The sequence below is a fragment of the Xenopus tropicalis genome, chromosome 8 (genome assembly GCF_000004195.4).
Source record: "Xenopus tropicalis strain Nigerian chromosome 8, UCB_Xtro_10.0, whole genome shotgun sequence".
In the NCBI taxonomy this organism is placed as follows: domain Eukaryota; kingdom Metazoa; phylum Chordata; class Amphibia; order Anura; family Pipidae; genus Xenopus; species Xenopus tropicalis.
Window position 1 is genome coordinate 13554831 of NC_030684.2, and position 22283 is coordinate 13577113.

Here is a 22283-nt window from a genome sequence, read left to right on the forward strand (position 1 = left end):
AAAGCATTGAGGGGCTACATCTCCCATTCCCATCTCCCATTGTGTTGCTAGTGGGTGGCCTTGGAGAAGGGAGTGGGTGGATTTTGGGTAGATAGTGGGCAGGGTTTCAGTATATTAGGGAATGGCTAATTGGGTCGTGGGTGTGGCCATGAGTGTGCGGGTCAATTTTTTTTTTCCCATTTGCACCCCACTTGTTGGCATGGCCAATCTTGGGTCCCCACGCATTGATTAAATAAGAATCACTGATGTTTATTGTATTTTGGGGGAATATATATGATTAATGAGAAAAGGAATACGGCCTAGGGAGGAAGAACCAGTAGGAATCTTCAATGCCTTATTAACCCATACAACAAAATGGGATCCTACATATAAATGCAGTCACTGTGTATATTACCTGGCACTCATACAGGCATATTATACCCTGCTGCCCATGAAAGAAAAATTGCGCAGAGTTCTGTTTGGAAACTGCAGATATAATGAAATAGGTACAGCGCCACCTGGTGATGCACAGTCTGGCTATACTCCCAACAGTCTCCTAAGGAAGAGTTCATATGCTGAGGATTTCCCATACCAGTCAGTTGAACTGAAGAAGCTGCTCGGATCAGTAGTGAAACGTCTTCAATGATTACTTAACAATTCCAGTTGCTTTACATTTATTTATAGTAGATTAAAAGGTAATACTCTAACACCACCTTGGGCAGTCAGAGGTAGTGAGGCATTTCTCTGACAGTAGGTAGAACAGAAGTAGTAGTGAATTAATTATTTGGCACTTGGCTGTACTCTGTCCCCACCTTGTGGTAGTTAGAGGTAGTGAGGCATTTCTCTGACAGTAGGTAGAACAGAAGTAGTAGTGAATTTATTATTTGGCACTTGGCTGTACTCTGTCCCCACCTTGTGGTAGTTAGAGGTAGTGAAGCATTTCTCTGACAGTAGGTAGAACAGAAGTAGTAGTGAATTAATTATTTGGCACTTGGCTGTACTCTGTCCCCACCTTGTGGTAGTTAGAGGTAGTGAGCATTTCTCTGACAGTAGGTAGAACAGAAGTAGTAGTGAATTTATTATTTGGCACTTGGCTGTACTCTGTCCCCACCTTGTGGTAGTTAGAGGTAGTGAAGCATTTCTCTGACAGTAGGCAGAACAGAAGTAGTAGTGAATTAATTATTTGGCACTTGGCTGTACTCTGTCCCCGCCTTGTGGTAGTTAGAGGTAGTGAAGCATTTCTCTGACAGTAGGTAGCCCTCTAGCACCACCTTGTGGTTGTTTGTGACTTTCACAGTAGAATCTCAGGTTTATTCTAGGGAACCAGGAAAGCTGGGAGCACAGTCAGCTGGCAGGTAGGGTAGGCACTTCAGACCCCAGCAGTGATGGGCCCTTCAGGATTGGTTTCCTCATGCCGGGATTGCCTTATTTACAAAAACAGAAAAGTAGACAATCACAGAGACATTGCTTCTTTAATCTAAAACTTGACTTCTATGGCATTGGTTAAACTCATCCATCACTGGGAGACGTCCAACCCCATCACACGCTTAATGCGTTTCATGGCTTTTCGCCGTTAACCCTTTGCAGATCAAACTAAATAACCAATTAACCGTTTATAAACCACAGCTACACGCTGGTGAGAAATATAGACAGTAATACAGGTGTCAATATACATGAAAGTATTTATGTAACACACAATGTACCATGCTGAGATACATCCCTTCCAAGATGGCGGCTAAAGGAAGAGATACAAATCTATTCTCATATACCTGAACTCCTCAGTGACCTATTAGTAAAAGCAAGATACCTTCCATTCTCTATTCGAGCCCCCCATAAAGTTCTTTTGTTTCTACTGATAAATACTAGTACATTGTAGTATACTACTATAAATACTAGTTTCCTATCCGTGTGTTGGGGTCTGTCTGTAATATGGAATGTCACTGAGCCAAGGCCCCCATACTTCTCCACCACCAGCTTGCCAATGGCCGACTTATAATCCTTCTTATCAATGGCTGAACAGAGTTGTACAAACCTAGTACCTGTGGTTTTCCCCACACTGATAGGGGCCAAACAATTCACTCCTCTCAACTGGCAATTACATTTCTGGTTAAGCCTTACTCCTATAGGTTCCCCTTATAGCCAAGCTGATTCCTTCTCTCTCCCACCAGGCGTATAAAGGCTCTTGCAAAAACTGGCTGCACAATTCCTGGCCCTATGGAATGCAATTTACTGGCCCTACGGAACAGGACTTTCTGGCCCTATGGAATGGGACTTACTGGCCCTATGGAACGGGACTTGATGGCCCTACGGAACGGGACATATTGGCCCTACGGAACGGGACATACTGGCCCTATGGTATGGGACAGGACTATCTGGCCCTACAGAACAGGTCTTTCTGGACCTACAGTATGAATTACTGGCCCTATGGAATGCGATTTACTGGCCCTATGGAACGGGACTTACTGGCCCTACGGAACGGGACATACTGGCCCTACGGAATGGGACATTCTGGCCCTACGGAACAGGACTTTCTGGCCCTATGGAATGGGACGTACTGGCCCTAAGGAAAGGGATGTACTTGTCCTATGGCAAAAAAAACCCACTTTATTAAACAAAATGAATATAAAATACCCCATTAAACAGACCCAGAAACCCAGAGCAGACAAGGTAAGGAATAAAGGGAATTGTACCTGGGTCGCCAGGGTGCTCCCCCGTCTGTGCCCGAGGTGGTAGCACCCATTGTAACACATAAAGGTCACATGACTGAAGTCTCACATCCCAGTAACAGGCAGGACAGTCCTGTTTGGTTCCATGGCAGCAACAACGTCTCTTGTCTCACAGAAATAAACTCCCGTAATAATTACTGAAAAAGGGAAAAGAAAATGGAAACTGTGTGACTGTAAATAGACAAAGCTCTTTAATAAGTTTCTCACAGAGAATATTTTCCTATTGCAGGTGAATAAAATCCACTTTCTTTTGTGAATCCAGGTGTCGTTCCCTCTTTTATGCACCAAGCAGATTGTGGGCCTTGTCTCCAGCTGAAATCCTGTTGTGCAACTAACACTCCCAACATCCCCTCTCAGGGCGTCGCATCTTACTTACTTTGGAGTTTGGGGTATGTTAGACAGGGGCAGCATGGCATTTGTGGGGTTGGGGAGTCAGGGGCGTTTTGGCCCCCCCAATGCCACCCCACCTCGCTTACCTTTACAGCAGCTGAGGGGCCAGGGGGGCCGCATCGCTAGTGTAGTGGGTGCATCGCGATCTCTACATTAGCAGAGACATATTTCTGTTTTACAAAACCGGAAATTCATCTCTTAAAGTTACCAGGAGCAGTTTTTTGCCGGCCCGGGTAACTTTGGGATCGCTGGCGCAGCGCCCTTGTGGGGAGAATGTGGGGCGGGCAGGGTCGGACTGGGTTGCCGGGACACTGGGAAAAATCCCGCTGGGCCCCGGCGGCCAGACCCAACCCTTCCGGCGCTCCCCCTGCCCGACCGCTCCTGCCCTGATGCATTAAATTTACGTACTCGGGGTAGGACGTCGGGTGGGGGGCCTACGAGGGGGCTAGGGGGCCCCTCGGGGGGGGCACGGGCACCTGCAGGGCCCATAGGGCGGGAGCCACGGTGGGCCCTTCACCCCCCAGTCCGACCATAGGGGTAGGGGCAGAATGGCATGTGTTTACTTAAGGGTGGTTTGTGGGGTAGGTTTATAGTTATGTGTAACTGTCACTGTGTCTGTCTATTCCTTTCTCTTCTCTGCACTGCTGGTTCTGACTCCTGATACAACTCCACATATCCATTCATTCCTTATTCTCCTGGGTTTATAGTTATGTGTAACTCTCACTGTGTCTGTCTGTCCCTTTTCTTCTCTGCACTGCTGGTTCTGACTCCTGATACAACTCCACAATATCCATTCATCCTATTCTCACTGGGTTTATAGTTATGTGTAACTCTCACTGTGTCTGTCTTGTCCTTTTTCTTCTCTGCACTGCTGGTTCTGACTCCTGATACAACTCCCAATATCCATTCATTCCTTATTCTCACTGGGTTTATAGTTATGTGTAACTGTCACTGTGTCTGTCCTTTCTCTTCTCTGCACTGCTGGTTCTGACTCCTGATACAACTCCCAATATCCATTCATTCCTTATTCTCACTGGGTTTATAGTTATGTGTAACTTCACTGTGTCTGTCTGTCCCTTTTTCTTCTCTGCACTGCTGGTTCTGACTCCTGATACAACTCCCAATATCCATTCATTCCTTATTCTCACTGGGTTTATAGTTATGTGTAACTCACTGTGTCTGTCTGTCCCTTTTCTTCTCTGCACTGCTGGTTCTGACTCCTGATACAACTCCACATATCCATTCATTCCTCATTCTCACTGGGTTTATAGTTATGTGTAACTGTCACTGTGTCTGTCTCTCACTTTCTCTTCTCTCACTGCTGGTTCTGACTCCTGATACAACTCCCCAATATGCATTCATTCCTCATTCTCACTGGGTTTATAGTTACAGTATGTACTGCCCATCTAAGAGCAAACAAAGCCCATATAAACCTCACTCATCAAAAGGGTACACTTAGGGGTATATTTATCATGCTGTGTAAAAAGTGGAGTAAAACATCCCGGTGATGTTGTTCATAGCAGCCAATCAGATGCTTTGATTTGGTTTTCTAGCTGTTGAAATCTAATTGCTTATTCGTTGCCCTGGCAACATCACCGGTAATGCTTCTCTCCACTTTTTACACAGCATGATAACTATACCCCTTAACCTTTAACAGCAGCGCCTGCATTGTTATGTCAATGTGATGAGAGCTGCCTTCCCCCTAGGAAAGTGACAGTTGGTACAGTCCGTTGGTTGCCATTGTGGTGAGAGGTAAGTGTACATCTCCTCTGATAGATGTTTTGCCTAAAAACCCTTATTTTAGCTAAAAAAAGGGGCAATAGTAGGGTGACTCCCCCCCCAGACTAGGGGATGTTGCTCCTGTCACTGGTTTTAGTGAATTTGGAGAATTTTCCACTAAAATGGGCTTGTTGTCCCCAGTACTGACAGGCTCCTAAGAGTTTTGCCCCTCTGCCCCCGGGTATCTGCCCTGCCCTTATGTACCAACCTGGGTACACAATAAGTACATACAATGTATGTACTGCACATCTAAGGGCAAATAAAGCCCATAAAAATTTGTCATATGATGAGAGCTGCCTTCACTCTAGGAAAGTGACAGTTGGTAGAGTCCATTGGTTGCCATTGTGGGGAGAGGTAAGCAAGCATCTCCTCTGATCAATGTTTTGCCTAAAAACCCTTATTTTAGCTAAAAAGAGGGGCAATAGTTGGGTGACTCCCCCCCCCAGACTAGGGATGTTGCTCCTGTCAACGATTTTAGTGAATTTGGAGAATTTTCCCCTAAAATGGGCTTTGCAGGCGCCTTTACTCCCAGCGCTGGTTGGGAGACACAGACCCAGGGTTGGGCAGTACTGACAGGCTGCTAAGAGTTTTGCCCCTCTGCCCCCGGGTATCTGCCCTGCCCTTATGTACCAACCTTAATGTGTAACTGAATGCACTTGCACTTACCATGGACACAGGGCCTGATTTACTATTTCTTACTATTGCAGGGGGTAAATCTAAATCAGTGCTTCTGAAATGATGGTGATGCCCCTTAGGGGAATGGTAGCAGCCAATTACTGATTGGTTGCTATTGGCAACTGCAACTTGCATTTAGGCACCTATGTTAGTAAATTAGCCCTAGTACCAATTTAACCCCCTAGGTACCACATGGAATCCCGGCCTGAGTGTCAGTAAGCGTGAGATTTGGGGGGAACACTTTGAATGGGGCCCCTGACCCAATGTTGCACCTTAAAAGGGTAAATGCATTATCCGTGAAGCTGACTTGCCCTTTTTATTCCCGTCTCTATACAGATTGCTGCAGTGAGCGACTCTGAGATTCGGCGTTTATCCTGCTTTTTGGATAGAGATTTTTTTCTGGTTTCTCCTCATCAGTTCACCTTTTCCACCCATAGTTGAGCCTTGAGGAGAGCCAGAGCCTATTGAGGGGGCCCCTTAGGGTTCTCCGGCCCCGGGCCGGCCGCCGCCCCCCCCCATTCCATCTTTTTTTCCCATCTCTGGAGCTTCTTTGAGAGGTAATGTAGCAAATCCAGTTTATGATTTCTCCTACAGCAAGTCTCCCCCGCATCAAAAAATCAACTGTACATAGAACACAGTACAGGTATGGGACCTGTTATCCAGAATGCTCGGGACCTGGGGTATTCCGGATAAGGGATCCTTCTGTAATTTGGATCTCCATACCATAAGTCTGCTAAAAATCATTTAAATATTGAATAAACCCAATAGGCTTGTTTTGCCTCTAATAAGGGGTAATTATATATTGGATGGGATCAAGTACAGGTACTGTTTTATTATTACAGAGAAAAGGGAATCATTTAACCATTAAATAAACCCAATAGGGCTGTTCTGCCCCAATAAGGGTAATTATATCTTAGTTGGAATCAAGTACAGGTACTGTTTTATTATTACAGAGAAAAGGGAATCATTTAACCATTAAATAAACCCAATAGGGCTGTTCTGCCCCAATAAGGGGTAATTATATCTTAGTTGGGATCAAGTACAGGTACTGTTTTATTATTACAGAGAAAAGGGAATCATTTAACCATTAAATAAACCCAATAGGGCCGTTCTGCCCCCAATAAGGGGTAATTATATCTTAGTTGGGATCAAGTACATGTACTGTTTTATTATTACAGAGAAAAGGGAATCATTTAACCATTAAATAAACCCAATAGGGCTGTTCTGCCCCAATAAGGGGTAATTATATCTTAGTTGGGATCAAGTACAGGTACTGTTTTATTATTACGGAGAAAAGGGAATCATTTAACCATTAAATAAACCCAATAGGGCTGTTCTGCCCCAATAAGGGTAATTATATCTTAGTTGGGATCAAGTACAGGTACTGTTTTATTATTACAGAGAAAAAGGAATCATTTAACCATTAAATAAACCCAATAGGGCTGTTCTGCCCCAATAAGGGGTAATTATATCTTAGTTGGGATCAAGTACAGGTACTGTTTTATTATTACAGAGAAAAGGGAATCATTTAACCATTAAATAAACCCAATAGGGCTGTTCTGCCCCAATAAGGGGTAATTATATCTTAGTTAGGATCAAGTACAGGTACTGTTTTATTATTACATAGAAATTGGAATCATTTAACCATTAAATAAACCCAATAGGACTGTTCTGCCCCAATAAGGGGTAATTATATCTTAGTTGGGATCAAGTACAGGTACTGTTTTATTATTACAGAGAAAAAGGAATCATTTAACCATTAAATAAACCCAATAGGGCTGTTCTGCCCCCATAAGGTAATTATATCTAAGTTGGGATCAAGTACAGGTACTGTTTTATTATTATAGAGAAAAAGGAAACATTTAACCATTAAATAAACCCAATAGGACTGTTCTGCCCCAATAAGGGTAATTATATCTTAGTTGGGATCAAGTACAGGTACTGTTTTATTATTACAGAGAAAAAGGAATTATTTAACCAAAATAAACCCAATAGGGCTGTTCTGCCCCAATAAGGGGTAATTATATCTTAGTTGGGATCAAGTACAGGTACTGTTTTATTATTACAGAGAAAAAGGAATCATTTAACCATTAAATAAACCCAATAGGACTTTTCTGCCCCCAATAAGGGGTAATTATATCTTAGTTGGGATCAAGTACAGGTACTGTTTTATTATTACAGAGAAATTGGAATCATTTAACCATTAAATAAACCCAATAGGACTGTTCTGCCCCCAATAAGGGGTAATTATATCTTAGTTGGGATCAAGTACAGGTACTGTTTTATTATTACAGAGAAAAGGGAATCATTTAACCATTAAATAAACCCAATAGGGCTGTTCTGCCCCAATAAGGGGTAATTATATCTTAGTTGGGATCAAGTACAGGTACTGTTTTATTATTAAAAGAAAAAGAGGAAATCAATTTTAAAATTCTGAATTATTTGACTAAAATAGAGTCTATGGGAGAAGGGCTTTCCGTAATTCAGAGCTTTTGGATAATGGGTTTCCAGATATGGGGTCCGATACCTGTACAGATAAAAAGGAAATCATTTTTAAAAATTAGAATTATTTGCTTATAAATAAGTCTATGGGAGATGGACTTTCCGTAATTCGGAACTTTCTGGATAACGGGTTTCCGGATACGGGATCCTATACCTGTATTGGGAAATGCTAAAGTGATGTTTTTCATTTTGTCTTCACAGAAACAACATGTTGAAGCGGCTGAAGTGCTGTTTCTCTTGCTTCGGCAAGGTAAGGGCTTCATCTCTTTCTGCTGTAACAGGACATATTTCATTCTGTGGGAAACTTCATGTGTCACTCAATACTCACTCCTCCATTTATTGCATTATAGTTTTCCTATTTGTGCTTTTATTTTCTCTGATAAAATTTTTTTTCTTCATTACAGAGGAAACGAAAGCGGGCAGATAATCCCACCCCTGAATCTGCCATGGTAAGAACTGGGCAACATCATTTCCTAAACACCATTTTCCTACCTACTTGTGTTATCAAAGCCGTGTTATTTCCTTGCCTATAGATTTCTATGCCCAATAACCTTGATGAGGCTGCACTATGTACATAGGGCCCATTTACAGGTATGGGACCCATTATCCAGAATGCTCGGGACCTGGGGTTTTCCGGATAAGGGGTCTTTCCGTAATTTCGGATCTCATACCGAAAGTCGACTAAAAACATTATTTAAACAGGAAATAAACCCAATAGGGCTGTTCTGCCCCAATAAGGAATAATTATATCTTAGTTGGGATCAAGTACAGGTACTGTTTTATTATTATAGAGAAAAGGGAATCATTTAACCATTAAATAAACCCAATAGGGCTGTTCTGCCCCAATAAGGGGTAATTATATCTTAGTTGGGATCAAGTACAGGTACTGTTTTATTTTTACAGAGAAAAAGAAAATCATTTTTAAATATGAATTATTTGATTAAAATGGAGTCTATGGGAGATGGCCTTTCCGTAATTTGGAACTTTACGGATAATGGGTTTCCGGATAAGGGTCCAATACCTGTACTAAGGTTTTCTGAGACATGCTTGCAATTTTTTAACGTTTGTTTTTTTTGTCTTGAAACATTTAAGATAATTTGGAGTATTTTCTCTAAAAATTTGTTTTTTTTTAACGTATAAAACTTTATATGACTTTTTTTGACTGCCAAAAGGTGCGCCAGGTTTAAGCTGGTACCATGGTTTGGATCTGGCAACGTCGTTTGCCACATGAATAGCAAATAATTCAATAATAAAACACCAGTCCCTGAATATTACGTATCATTGATTTCCCTTGACTCTTTACCAGAAACAACCAGAAATCCCCGGCAAAAACACCTGCCAAGTAGTAAAAAATAAACATACATGAAATGGTTTGCTTTTTGGTAGTTTAGTGAATTTGTTTTGTACAAGGTCTTTTTTAGATACTAAACTACAAGTATATACAAGTTATAGTAAGTTGATCGGATAACTTTATTTCTCTTAGGAGGAGATCCCAGAGCCGCAAATGGAGCCGGCGATAGAGAACTGCCGGGTAAGCAAAATAGAGGGGAGAGTAGGGGCAAAAAAAAATCACCCTATATTTTATACAAGACTGTATATTAGCTTCTTTATTACAACGTGGAACATCTTTCTCTTACCTTTTTTTAATCAGGAGACTCCAGGAATCCCTGACACGGAGGTCTGTCAGGTAAGGAAAAATAATAGGGTCACAATAAAGAAAGATATTTTAGATTCACTTTGGGGGAGGCAATTTGTTAGGCACCGCCTACTTCAGCGTTGGTGAGTCTGTCCCACCTCCTTATTATGCCCTGTGTTACACAGCAACATACACCTTCTATTTCTCATATATTTATATCAAATAAGACTTTCCCAAACTTTGCTTTACTTTGAGCCATGAGAATTTTTTTTACAATCTTTTTTTCGGTTTTAAACGAGATGAAGAAGTGATTGGGCAGGAGAGCCCCGACACCGGCCCCTGCCACTCACAGGTAAGCAAATAACACATGAATGAAAAATATTTATTTTTATCATCTTCTCTGCTGATCTGAGGTTTTCTTTCATAACCAGGAACACTTGGAAGAACACGGAGACCCTCCCTTTACCACCTGTGAGGTAAGGGGGCAAAAAGTTTGCAGGGGTCCCAATGTGTTTTTATTGGCGCTACAGGGTTCATGAATAATATCTGTAAAGGATAATAATTATATTTACCTAACAGTCAGTATCTGTTACTTAGCGGTCTTCTATCTCGTATAAATTAGAAAATGAAAAAAATGATTGGTTGCTATGATTACATCCACTCACACAATTTAACTGCCGCCACATGTGTAGATTCTCGGCCTGCGGATAAACACGGGCTGGGAATCCGACCCCATGTCCCTAAATGCTTCTTGATGTGCCTGCGCCCCGAGCCATTGCGCTGCCTTGGGTTCAGGCAAACAGAGTGGATTTTGGTGGGAAACTCCTGAGTATAGCTCCAGCCAACACAATGGCTCCAGGTGCAGGCACGGCAATAAGCTTTTTGGGGTACAGGGGGAAGATATTCAGCCTGAGTTTATGCACAGGCCGAGAATCCACCAATCAAATGTGCAAATAAGGGAGCAGGGAGCCACTGGGGCTCTGTACTTACTAATGTTGCAAAACTGTATTTATATTTCCCAGGAGTCACCATTCCAAACTGGCCACGACACCGGCCAGGAAGTGAGCTCAGACGAGCAACTGAGCGAGGAGGAGGACCTTGAGGAGTTTGAGCTGAATTTCTTCAATGATTACTTAACAAGTCCAGTTGCTTTAGATTTATTTATACTACAGGGTGGGCCATTTATATGGATACACCTTAATAAAATGGGAATGGTTGGTGATATTAACTTACTGTTTGTGGCACATTAGTATATGTGAGGGGGGAAACTTTTCAAGATGGGTGGTGACCATGGTGGCCATTTTGAGGTCAGGCATTTTGGATCCAACTTTTGTTTTTTCAATAGGACACATCAAACTTATTGGGAATTTCACAAGAAAAGGCTTTAATTCTCTGGATATCAGGAGTGATGTTGCCTGAAGAGGCCAAGGATAAAGTAGCCCTCCGTGCTGCCTTGGCACAAACTATCACACCTCCAAATGGCCATTAAAGGGTTACTGGCATGATATTTATGGGGTACTTTTATTATCTAAATGACACTGTTGTACATAGCAACTATTTCCCTCTGCCATTTAACATTTTATTCTTCTGCATCCAGGATGCCAAGATCTTGGTCAGGCCCAGTGTTCAGCATCACCTGAGGGGACAGTAGGGAGAAAAGATTCATTGGCATCTACTCTCAACCCCCATTGGGCCACTGTGACCAAAACCTTGCAAAAAAGAAAAAGAAAAACATAATTAAGTACGGCCACAGTGATTCCTTCTGCTTCCAGCATCTCCTGCCCTCTATCTAATTCAATGTGTGTATCTTCTGTAGGTTGTAGGTTCCACCGCCACGTTCCCCTACCTAATGCTCATGGTCTGCTTATCCGGGGGGTTCTGAGTGGAATCGAGTTTTACCTGTACCCTGATCTCAGCAGGCTGAAGGAGCCTCAGGTAGGGCAGAAAGGCAGAATTTGTACCCCACAGCCTGGCCTGTATGATGTTGGGAGCAGGTGTATAAAGTAGAGGTGGCAGACCGAGCAGCTGGAGGGCTCACAAGATGTATAAAGCCACTGACCAATCCTGCTGCCCGGGTGTTGTCCAGCTCAGCACATGGCTGACAAAACAACCCAAATTCCACCCCATTCATATCAATGGCCTCAGCTTGGACTAAAGCAACTAAATCAGGAGGTCTAGCAAGCCCCTTTAGGGCAATGGCACATAAGCCCGGGTCATTTCCAACAAAACACTTGGAATCCATCCCTGTCAATGGCATCTCCAGGACTAGAGTCGCGGGTGCACTCACAAGTTAGGGCATTTTGTTTTCTGAGTGGGACATTTCCTGTCCTATTGCCCTGTACAGTCATGCCTGAAACACATGGCATCAGCAGGCACAACTGCCCCATGGGCAATAGCTGGGGGGTTGTCCTTTCTTGTCCCACGCACCATAGAGGATAATCTGCCCATTACAGAACCTGAAGCCTTAGCGGCTGTACAGCCCCAATATACAATAGGGATTATTGCCCAGTGTTAGTACCTTAATGACCCTGTTGGGGTGATGTTGTCTCCTGGGGCTGCTCCCACTGCGCTGCCCACTTGGGAATTTACACTCAGATGAGCCCAGTGGGGCAGCCAGCAGCTTCCCAAACATGCCCCTTGGGCCGTCCCTGGAAGATGTTGAGTCTAAACAGAACCCTATCGGCTGAAACTTTGTGCGTGGGCTGGGTATCCGGTAAGTGGCCCCTCTATATATGCAGCCTGGACTCTACCATTATTTCTAAATGTCTAATTCCAGTGATTATCATTGTATTTATAATCCCTTCCTATTGTTAATATACCACATCCCAACTGAGTGAGCCCATTGCATTGTGGGTGTTAATAAGGGTCTTCTGGCAATGTGTCATGTTATGTTCCCATTTGTTTAATGGCAGCTTCCAGGGGCCCATCATTTCTCTGACAAAGTGGAGCACATGATTGGTTACGGGCCGACAGTTCCCATAAAGTACTGCTGGCTCTTTGTTACCCCGGCAGTGTGCATGGTAAGACCAAGGCATTCGGCTTGGTGGGGCGGTGGGACTTCCCTGAGATGGGGATATGGCTCAGGGTTCCATGTTTTCCCCTTGCAGGCAACCGTCCTGTTCTCATTGGTGAAGTACACTCCGCTAACGTATAATAAGCACTATGTATGTATGGTGGGGTGATGCTATAGGCTGGCTTCTAGCGCTCTCAAAAACTCTCTAATGGAGGTAATGAGCCCCAATCCCACCACAAGTTCCCTACTGGCTTTGGCCTTGAGTGAGATCTCTTGCCCCTTTTAGGACCTCTCTTGGAGCTCATAACAGGGACACAGGCAGGAAAACATTGGCATATCAGCCATTCAGCTTTAGTTCCAAGAATACCAGCAAATATGTATTCACCCCAAATCTCTCCCTGCTTGACCTTCAAGCTGGGCTTTAATGCCTTTCTACCCAAATTTCACCCTAAAGGTGCCCATACACGGGCCGATAGTAGCTGCCAATATGGGTCCTTTAGAATGATTCGGCAGCTAATCGGCCCTTGTATGGGCACTCCCAACGGGCCTGCCCGACCGATATCTGGCCTGAAATCGACCAGATATCGATCGGGCAGGTTAGAAAATCTAGTCGGATAGGGGGCCACATTGGCTGATTGATGCGGCCCCCGGACCGACTGTGCCTATACCCGCCGTTATACTTCGATCATTTGGCCCTAGGGCCAAACGAGCGGATCTTATGGTGTATGGGGACCTTAACTGGCCTTCAGGCAGCGCCCAACCCCTCCCAGTACTCCATGCCTACCACTAGGGGCAGACCCACTCTATGAGAACCACTGGGTGCCCCACTAACCCCAAACAATTGCAATCGATTTTGGCCCTAGAGGGCAATCCTGCTTACTCACACTGCTCACTTCACTGTCCAGCCGATACACTGCCGACCTAGGCAATGTGTCCTTGGGATTGGCTCATCACATGTTCTACCCAGCGTCCCTTGGGCCACATACATGTACATATGACTTATAGGTGTATATAAATTACAGTTCATACATATATAAATATATGAATAACCGAGCACTAAAACATTATTTTGCCCAGTCCTGCGCTTAAGGGCAAATGCCCATACCCGGTGCACTCTTACCTTCCAATGTGTGCCTGTATGTTACCCAACCACTTAGACTGTAAGCTCTACGGGGCAGGGACCTCCTTCCTACTGTGTCTCATACCACATGGCACTTATTCCCTGTGCATTTATATATATTTATTTATTATAACACTTGTCCTCCCTGTGTGTAATTGTGTATTCTGTAAGACAGTACAGCGCTGCGTACCCTTGTGGCGCTTTATAAATAAAGTTATACACACACACACACACATACACATACACACACACACATACACACACACACACAATAATGCGACAGGGAAGTGCTGTATAGGGTTTCCTCTGAATACCGATCGATTCTACTGGATTCATTCCAATGAAAATGGTTCAGACCCACAGTGGAAATGACCCACATGATACTGAGGGGTTTAAAGCCATTGGCCAGAGACTGTAATTTTAAAGGGGAAACTCATGGGAAAACAGAGGATTCTGGGACATTTTCATTGAGATCCGAGATTCTTTCCCAACCTTTAGAAATCATCAGATACATAGGAAAAGAAGTTGTGATTTGATCATTATTAAATATATAAATGTAGAATGTTCTGTGATCCAGGTGATAGTTTGGCCCAAACTGGCTTCATCATTATTATTAGCCCAGTTCTGCCCTTCTCACTGCCGTATGCAACTATTTTGGGTGCCATTGCTTCCAGCATCAGACTGGGGTACCTGGGGCCCACTGGAAAATCCAGCACCCAAGGGCCCATTAACATCCACAGCCAAACCTCCCCCCGGCAGCACTGCAGCCTATCACCTCCCCCTCGGCCACCACTGCCACAGAAAGCATTGAGGGGCTACATCTCCCATTCCCATCTCCCATTGTGTTGCTAGTGGGTGGCCTTGGAGAAGGGAGTGGGTGGATTTTGGGTAGATAGTGGGCAGGGTTTCAGTATATTAGGGAATGGCTAATTGGGTCGTGGGTGTGGCCATGAGTGTGCAGGTCAATTTTTTTTCCCCATTTGCACCCCACTTGTTGGCATGGCCAATCTTGGGTCCCCACGCATTGATTAAATAAGAATCACTGATGTTTATTGTATTTTGGGGGAATATATATGATTAATGAGAAAAGGAATACGGCCTAGGGAGGAAGAACCAGTAGGAATCTTCAATGCCTTATTAACCCATACAACAAAATGGGATCCTACATATAAATGCAGTCACTGTGTATATTACCTGGCACTCATACAGGCATATTATACCCTGCTGCCCATGAAAGAAAAATTGCGCAGAGTTCTGTTTGGAAACTGCAGATATAATGAAATTGGTACAGCGCCACCTGGTGATGCACAGTCTGGCTATACTCCCAACAGTCTCCTAAGGAAGAGTTCATTTGCTGAGGATTTCCCATACCAGTCAGTTGAACTGAAGAAGCTGCTCGGATCAGTAGTGAAACGTCTTCAATGATTACTTAACAATTCCAGTTGCTTTACATTTATTTATAGTAGATTAAAAGGTAATACTCTAACACCACCTTGGGCAGTCAGAGGTAGTGAGGCATTACTAAGTGCCAAATAAATTAATTATTTGGCACTTGGCTGTACTCTGTCCCCACCTTGTGGTAGTTAGAGGTAGTGAGGCATTTCTCTGACAGTAGGTAGAACAGAAGTAGTAGTGAATTTATTATTTGGCACTTGGCTGTACTCTGTCCCCACCTTGTGGTAGTTAGAGGTAGTGAAGCATTTCTCTGACAGTAGGTAGAACAGAAGTTACATAGTTACATAGTTACATAGGGTTGAAAAAAGACCTGTTATATAAACTATAAATACAACCACTAGTACTAACTGTAGATATTAGTATCACAATAGCCTTGGATATTCTGATTGATCAAGAACTCATCCAGGCCCCTCTTAAAGGCATTAAGAAGTAGTAGTGAATTTATTATTTGGCACTTGGCTGTACTCTGTCCCCACCTTGTGGTAATTAGAGGTAGTGAAGCATTTCTCTGACAGTAGGCAGAACAGAAGTAGTAGTGAATTAATTATTTGGCACTTGGCTGTACTCTGTCCCCGCCTTGTGGTAGTTAGAGGTAGTGAAGCATTTCTCTGACAGTAGGTAGCCCTCTAGCACCACCTTGTGGTTGTTTGTGACTTTCACAGTAGAATCTCAGGTTTATTCTAGGGAACCAGGAAAGCTGGGAGCACAGTCAGCTGGCAGGTAGGGTAGGCACTTCAGACCCCAACAGTGATGGGCCCTTCAGGATTGGTTTCCTCATGCCGGGATTGCCTTATTTACAAAAACAGAAAAGTAGACAATCACAGAGACATTGCTTCTTTAATCTAAAACTTGACTTCTATGGCATTGGTTAAACTCATCCATCACTGGGAGACGTCCAACCCCATCACACGCTTAATGCGTTTCATGGCTTTTCGCCGTTAACCCTTTGCAGATCAAACTAAATAACCAATTAACCGTTTATAAACCACAGCTACACGCTTGTGACAAATATAGACAGTAATACAGGTGTCAATATACATGAAAGTATTTATGTAACACACAATGTACCATGCTGAGATACATCCCTTCCAAGATGGCGGCTAAAGGAAGAGATACAAATCTATTCTCATATACCTGAACTCCTCAGTGACCTATTAGTAAAAGCAAGATACCTTCCATTCTCTATTCGAGCCCCCCATAAAGTTCTTTTGTTTCTACTGATAAATACTAGTACAGTGTAGTATACTACTATAAATACTAGTTTCCTATCCGTGTGTTGGGGTCTGTCTGTAATATGGAATGTCACTGAGCCAAGGCCCCCATACTTCTCCACCACCAGCTTGCCAATGGCCGACTTATAATCCTTCTTATCAATGGCTGAACAGAGTTGTACAAACCTAGTACCTGTGGTTTTCCCCACACTGATAGGGGCCAAACAATTCACTCCTCTCAACTGGCAATTACATTTCTGGTTAAGCCTTACTCCTATAGGTTCCCCTTATAGCCAAGCTGATTCCTTCTCTCTCCCACCAGGCGTATAAAGGCTCTTGCAAAAACTGGCTGCACAATTCCTGGCCCTATGGAATGCAATTTACTGGCCCTACGGAACAGGACTTTCTGGCCCTATGGAATGGGACTTACTGGCCCTACGGAACGGGACATACTGGCCCTATGGTATGGGACGTACTGGCCCTTCGGAACGGGACTTTCTGACTCTATGGAACGGGACTTACTGGCCCTACGGAACGGGACATACTGGCCCTATGGTATGGGACGTACTGGCCCTTCGGCACGGGACTTTCTGACTCTATGGAACGGGACTTACTGGCCCTATGGTATGGGACGTACTGGCCCTTCGGAACGGGACTTTCTGACTCTATGGAACGGGACTTACTGGCCCTATGGTATGGGACGTACTGGCCCTTCGGAACGGGACTTTCTGACTCTATGGAACGGGACTTACTGGCCCTACGGAACGGGACTTATTGGCCCTACGGAACGGGACTTACTGGCTCTATGGAACAGGACTATCTGGCCCTACGGAACAGGTCTTTCTGGACCTACAGTATGGGAATTACTGGCCCTTTGAATGCGATTTACTGGCCCTATGGAACGGGACTTACTGGCCCTACGGAACGGGACTTACTGGCCCTATGGAACGGGACTTACTGGCCCTATGGTATGGGACTTACTGGCCCTACGGAACGGGACTTACTTGCCCTATGGAATGGGACTTACTGGCCCTACGGAACGGGACTTACTGGCCCTACAGAACGGGACTTACTGGCCCTATGGTATGGGACTTACTGGCCCTACGTAACGGGTCTTTCTGGCCCTATGGTATGGGACTTACTGGCCCTACGGAACGGGACATACTGGCCCTATGCTATGGGACGTACTGGCCCTATGGAACGGGTCGTTCTGGCCCTATGGTATGGGACTTTCTGACCCTATGGAACGGGACTTACTGGCCCTATGGAACCCTAAGGAACGGGTCTTTCTGGCCCTACGGTATGGGACTTTCTGACCCTATGGAACGGGACTTACTGGCCCTACGGAACGGGACTTATTGGCCCTACGGAACAGGTCGTTCTGGCCCTATGGTATGGGACTTACTGGCCCTATGGAACCCTAAGGAACGGGTCTTTCTGGCCCTACGGTATGGGACTTTCTGACCCTATGAAACGGGACTTACTGGCCCTACGGAACGGGACTTATTGGCCCTACGGAATGGGACTTACTGGCTCTATGGAACAGGACTATCTGGCCCTACGGAACAGGTCTTTCTGGACCTACAGTATGGGAATTACTGGCCCTATGGAATGCGATTTACTGGCCCTATGGAACGGGACTTACTGGCCTCACGGAACGGGACTTACTGGCCCTATGGAACAGGACTTACTGGCCCTATGGTATGGGACTTACTGGCCCTACGGAACGGGACATACTGGCCCTATGGTATGGGACTTTCTGGCCCTACGGAACGGGACTTACTGGCCCTACAGCACGGGACTTACTGGCCCTATGGTATGGGACTTACTGGTCCTACGGAACCCTACGGAACAGGTCTTTCTGGCCCTACGGTATGGGACTTACTGGCCCTATGAAATGCGATTTACTGGCCCTACTGAACGGGAGTTACTGGCCCTACGGAACAGGACTTATTGGCCCTACGGAACGGGACTTACTGGCCCTATGGTATGGGACGTACTGGCCCTACGGAACGGGTCTTTCTGGCCCTATGGTATAGGACTTATTGGCCCTACGGAACGGGTCTTTCTGGCCCTATGGTATGGGACTTACTTGCCTTATGAAATGCGATTTACTGGCCCTACTGAACGGGAGTTACTGGCCCTACGGAACGGGACATACTGGCCCTATGGTATGGGACGTACTGGCCCTACGGAACGGGTCTTTCTGGCCCTATGGTATAGGACTTATTGGCCCTACGGAACGGGTCTTTCTGGCCCTATGGTATGGGACTTACTTGCCTTATGAAATGCGATTTACTGGCCCTACTGAACGGGAGTTACTGGCCCTACGGAACGGGATCTATTGGCCCTACGGAATGGGACTTACTGGCCCTATGGAAAGGGACAAACTGGCCCTATGGTATGGGACAAACTGGCCCCTACGGAATGGGTCTTTCTGGCCCTATGGTATGGGACTTACTGGCCCTATGGAACCCTAAGGAACTGGTCTTTTTGGCCCTACGGTACGGGACTTACTGGCCCTACGGAATGGGACTTTCTGGCCCTACGGAACGGGAGTTACTGGCCCTACGGAACGGGACTTATTGGCCCTACAGAACGGGACTTATTGGCCTATGGAACGGGACTTACTGGCCCTACGGAACGGGACTTACTGGCCCTACGGAATGGGACTTTCTGGCCCTACGGAACGGGAGTTACTGACCCTACGGAACGGGACTTATTGGCCTATGGAACGGGACTTTCTGGCCCTATGGTATGGGACTTACTGGCTCTACGGAACCCTACGAACAGGTCTTTCTGGACCTACGGTATGGGAATTACTGGCCCTATGGAATGCGATTTACTGGCCCTATGGAACGGGACTTACTGGCCCTACGGAACGCGCCTTACTGGCCATATGGAACGGGAGTTTCTGGCCCTATGGTATGGGAATTACTGGCCCTACGGTATGGGACTTACTGGCCCTACGGAACGGGACTTATTGGCCTATGGAACGGGAGTTTCTGGCCCTATGGTATGGGAATTACTGGCCCTACGGTATGGAACTTACTGGCCCTACGGTATGGGACTTACTGGCCCTACAGGACAGGAATTAGTGGCCCTACGAAACAGGACTTACTGGCCCTACGGAACGGGATGTACTGGCCCTACGGAACGGGACTTACTGGCCCTACGGAACGGGACTTACTGGCCCTACGGAACGGGACTTTCTGGCCCTACGGAACGGGACATTCTGACCCTAAGGAACGGGACTTACTGGCCCTACGAAACGGGACTTACTGGCCCTACGGAACGGGACTTTCTGGCCCTAAGGAACGGGACTTACTGGCCCTATGAAACGGGACTTACTGGCCCTACGGAATGGGACTTACTGGCCCTAAGGAACGGGACTTACTGGCCCTATGAAACGGGACTTACTGGCCCTACGGAATGGGACTTACTGGCCCTACGGAATGGGACATTCTGGTCCTACGGAACGGGACTTACTGGCCCTATGGAATGGGACATTCTGGCCCTAAGGAACGGGACTTTCTGGCCCTATGGAATGGGACATTCTGGCCCTAAGGAACGGGACTTTCTGGCCCTACGGAACGGGACTTACTGGCCCTACGGAACGGGACTTACTGGCCCTATGGAATGGGACATTTGGCCCTAAGGAACGGGACTTTCTGGCCCTATGGAACGGGACTTTCTGGCCCTACGGAACGGGACTTACTGGCCCTATGGAACGGGACTTTCTGGCCCTACGGAACGGGACTTTCTGGCCCTACGGAACGGGACTTTCTGGCCCTACGGAACGGGACTTTCTGGCCCTATGGAACGGGACTTTCTGGCCCTACGGAACGGGACTTTCTGGCCCTACGGAACGGGACTTTCTGGCCCTATGGAACGGGACTTTCTGGCCCTACGGAACGGGACTTACTGGCCCTATGGAACGGGACATTCTGGCCCTAAGGAACGGGACTTTCTGGCCCTATGGAACAGGACTTTCTGGCCCTACGGAACGGGACTTACTGGCCCTATGGAACGGGACTTTCTGGCCCTACGGAACGGGACTTTCTGGCCCTACGGAACTGGACTTTCTGGCCCTACGGAACGGGACTTTCTGGCCCTACGGAACGGGACTTTCTGGCCCTACGGAACGGGACTTTCTGGCCCTACGGAACGGGACTTTCTGGCCCTACGGAACGGGACTTTCTGGCCCTACGGAACGGGACTTACTGGCCCTATGGAACGGGACATTCTGGCCCTAAGGAACGGGACTTTCTGGCCCTATGGAACGGGACTTTCTGGCCCTACGGAACGGGACTTACTGGCCCTATGGAATGGGACGTACTGGCCCTAAGGAAAGGGATGTACTTGTCCTATGGCAAAAAAACCCACTTTATTAAACAAAATGAATATAAAATACCCCCATTAAACAGACCCAGAAACCCAGAGCAGACAAGGTAAGGAATAAAGGGAATTGTACCTGGGTCGCCAGGGTGCTCCCCCGTCTGTGCCCGAGGTGGTAGCACCCATTGTAACACATAAAGGTCACATGACTGAAGTCTCACATCCCAGTAACAGGCAGGACAGTCCTGTTTGGTTCCATGGCAGCAACAACGTCTCTTGTCTCACAGAAATAAACTCCCGTAATAATTACTGAAAAAGGGAAAAGAAAATGGAAACTGTGTGACTGTAAATAGACAAAGCTCTTTAATAAGTTTCTCACAGAGAATATTTTCCTATTGCAGGTGAATAAAATCCACTTTCTTTTGTGAATCCAGGTGTCGTTCCCTCTTTTATGCACCAAGCAGATTGTGGGGCCTTGTCTCCAGCTGAAATCCTGTTGTGCAACTAACACTCCCAACATCCCCTCTCAGGGCGTCGCATCTTACTTACTTTGGAGTTTGGGGTATGTTAGACAGGGGCAGCATGGCATTTGTGGGGTTGGGGAGTCAGGGGCGTTTTGGCCCCCCCAATGCCACCCCACCTCGCTTACCTTTACAGCAGCTGAGGGGGCCAGGGGGGCCGCATCGCTAGTGTAGTGGGTGGCATCGCGATCTCTACATTAGCAGAGACATATTTCTGTTTTACAAACCGGAAATTCATCTCTTAAAGTTACCAGGAGCAGTTATTTGCCGGCCCGGGTAACTTTGGGATCGCTGGCGCAGCGCCCTTGTGGGGAGAATGTGGGGCGGGCAGGGTCGGACCAAACCCTTCCGGCGCTCCCCCTACCCGACCGCTCCTGCCCTGATGCATTAAATTTACGTACTCGGGGTAGGACGTCGGGTGGGGGGGCCTACGAGGGGGGCTAGGGGCCCCTCGGGGGGGCACGGGCACCTGCAGGGCCCATGGGGCGGGAGCCACGGTGGGCCCTTCACCCCCCAGTCCGACCATAGGGGTAGGGGCAGAATGGCATTTGTTTACTTAAGGGTGGTTTGTGGGGTAGGTTTATAGTTATGTGTAACTGTCACTGTGTCTGTGTGTTCCTTTCTGTTTTCTGCACTGCTGCTTCTGACTCCTGATACAAATTCCCAATATCCATTCATTGCTTATTCTCACTGGGTTTATAGTTATGTGTAACTGTCACTGTGTCTTTCTGTTCCTTTCTCTTCTCTGCACTGCTGGTTCTGACTCCTGATACAAATTCCCAATATCCATTCATTCCTCATTCTCACTGGGTTTATAGTTATGTGTAACTCTCACTGTGTCTGTCTGTTCCTTTCTGTTTTCTGCACTGCTGGTTCTGACTCCTGATACAAATTCCCAATATCCATTCATTGCTTATTCTCACTGGGTTTATAGTTAT

General features: G+C 46.0%; 5 long non-coding RNA genes across 7 annotated transcripts; 3 read left to right on the plus strand and 2 right to left on the minus strand.

The window, feature by feature from the left end:
- Positions 1–228: 228 nt before the first annotated feature.
- LOC116407002 lies at positions 229–9730 on the minus strand. 3 transcript variants are annotated; one of them, XR_004219964.1, is made up of 3 exons: positions 9689–9730; positions 2670–2842; positions 229–1403 (listed from the first exon to the last, which is right to left on the minus strand). It is a non-coding gene; the product is annotated as an uncharacterized LOC116407002 (long non-coding RNA). The 3 variants fall into 3 exon arrangements; XR_004219966.1 differs by lacking the exon at positions 9689–9730 and adding an exon at positions 8206–8248; XR_004219965.1 differs by lacking the exon at positions 9689–9730 and adding an exon at positions 5541–5579.
- Positions 9731–10007: 277 nt separating this feature from the next.
- LOC116407022 lies at positions 10008–10793 on the plus strand. Its single transcript, XR_004219996.1, has 3 exons — positions 10008–10039; positions 10119–10163; positions 10710–10793. It is a non-coding gene; the product is annotated as an uncharacterized LOC116407022 (long non-coding RNA).
- A 215-nt stretch (positions 10794–11008) lies between these two features.
- On the plus strand, positions 11009–16953 carry LOC116407021. Its single transcript, XR_004219995.1, has 3 exons — positions 11009–11428; positions 11504–11622; positions 16809–16953. It is a non-coding gene; the product is annotated as an uncharacterized LOC116407021 (long non-coding RNA).
- Positions 14113–15840, plus strand: LOC116407023. Its single transcript, XR_004219997.1, has 3 exons — positions 14113–15327; positions 15410–15535; positions 15794–15840. It is a non-coding gene; the product is annotated as an uncharacterized LOC116407023 (long non-coding RNA).
- On the minus strand, positions 15689–21596 carry LOC116407011. The gene is made up of 2 exons (XR_004219982.1): positions 20961–21596; positions 15689–16064 (listed from the first exon to the last, which is right to left on the minus strand). It is a non-coding gene; the product is annotated as an uncharacterized LOC116407011 (long non-coding RNA).
- Positions 21597–22283: the final 687 nt, after the last annotated feature.